At 45.6% G+C, this 1,893-nt stretch overlaps 1 non-coding gene across 1 annotated transcript; it reads right to left on the bottom strand.

The window, feature by feature from the left end:
- Nucleotides 1-260: 260 nt before the first annotated feature.
- LOC130987311 (small nucleolar RNA R71) lies at nt 261-367 on the bottom strand. The gene has a single exon (XR_009089699.1). It is a non-coding gene; the product is annotated as a small nucleolar RNA R71 (small nucleolar RNA).
- Nucleotides 368-1,893: the final 1,526 nt, after the last annotated feature.

Below are 1,893 nucleotides of genomic sequence, written 5' to 3'. Positions count from 1 at the left end.
TAAATATGGTACAACAAAACCAATTCGCCGGTCTTTCCCAAGATGACCCGAATGGACATCTTGGAAACTTCTTGGAGATATGCGGCACCATCAAGATGAATGGAGTCCCGGAGGATGCCATTCGACTTCGACTCTTCCCCTTTTCGCTAAGGGGCATGGCCAAGACATGGTACCAATCTTTAGAGGGTGGTTCTATCACTACATGGGAGAACATGGCTCAAAAGTTTCTCAACAAGTTCTACCCTCCGGGTAGAACCATGAAGATGAAGAAGGACATAGTCCAATTTCACCAATTTGATGGAGAATCCTTCTACGAAGCTTGGGAGAGATTCAAAGAGATGCTAAGGAAGTGCCCTAACCATGGTTTAGATCAAAACACAATCATTTGTGTATTCTACACCGGGTGTAGTGGTGAGATGCAAAGAGACATGAATGCATCGGCCAATGGAGCATTGTTGGAGAAAAGCCACGCGGAGGCCGCTCACATCATAGAGAACTTGGCCACCAATTGCCATCAATTCCCAACGGAGAGGATCATCTTGAAAAAGGTGGCGGCTACAACAAGCTCGGATCCGATAGCTCTTTTGACGGCTCAATTGACCGCCATGAATAGCAAGATTGATGCTATATTAATGTCAAGGGTAGAGCCCGTGGTTGAAGAACAAACTAGCTTCGAGGATGTGAACTACATCAACAACAACAACAACCGAGGCTATGCGAACTTCCGGCCCCAACAACAAGGTGGCTACCAAGGGCAAGGGCAATACACTCAAGGATTCCAACCTAACCGCCACCCTAATCTCTCCTATAGCAATCCAAACAATTTCTTGCAACCACCGCCCGGATTTGCGGTGAGCCATGGCATGATCAAGGAAGAGAAGAAGCTCAACCTTGAAGAAATATTGATGAAGTTCATGACCACGACTCAAGCTCACATGACAAGAACGGATGAGAAGTTAGAGGCTCAAGCCAAGCAATTGAAAATGCTTGAGATACAAGTGGGACAAATTGCCGAGTCTATAAACAATCAACACCAACAAGGGCAATTCCCAAGCAACACAATCGTGAATCCCAAGGAGCATTGCAAGGCCATTGCTCTAAGGAGTGGGACAACATATGAAGAGCCCAAGATGCCCGACGAAGAAGATAGAAGTGGTGTTGTGGTTGAAGTTGGAGATGGCAACCCTTCAAAGGAACAAGGAGATAGAGGAAAGAAGAAGGAGGTGTACGTGGCTCCACCACCTTATTGCCCACCAATCCCTTTTCCTCAAAGACATCAAAAGAAGAATGTGGAGAATGAATTCTCCAAGTTTCTTGAGATTTTTCGAAAGGTGCACATCAACATTCCACTTATTGAAGCTTTGAAACAAATGCCCTCCTATGCAAAGTTCCTAAAGGAGGTCATATCAAACAAGAGGAAGATGGGAGAGAATGAGACGGTCAATCTAACCGAAGAATGTAGTGCCGTTCTCCAAAGAAAAATCCCCACCAAGATCAAGGACCCCGGGAGCTTCACAATCCCTTGTGATATTGGGAATGATCGTTTTGGGAAAGCTTTGTGTGATTTGGGAGCAAGTATAAATTTGATGCCGCTCTCAATCTTCAACAAGCTAGAGATTGGCACCATCAAGCCAACCACAATTGCCCTTCAAATGGCGGATCGTTCCGTTTCTTATCCAAAGGGGATAGTAGAAGATGTCCTCGTGAAAGTCAACAATTTCATCTTCCCGGTGGACTTTGTTGTTTTGGACATGGTGGAAGACAAAGATGTACCTTTAATTCTTGGGCGCCCCTTCTTGGCAACGGGGAGAGCCCTCATTGATGTTGCTAAGGGCGAACTCACCCTTAGAGTGAATGAAGAGAGCTTCACATTTTCAATCCACAAGGCTCTCA

This window comes from Salvia miltiorrhiza, chromosome 5, assembly GCF_028751815.1.
Source record: "Salvia miltiorrhiza cultivar Shanhuang (shh) chromosome 5, IMPLAD_Smil_shh, whole genome shotgun sequence".
NCBI classification, from domain to species: domain Eukaryota; kingdom Viridiplantae; phylum Streptophyta; class Magnoliopsida; order Lamiales; family Lamiaceae; genus Salvia; species Salvia miltiorrhiza.
Note: the sequence above shows the minus strand (reverse complement) of the source record. Positions and strands in the feature narration are given on the sequence as shown.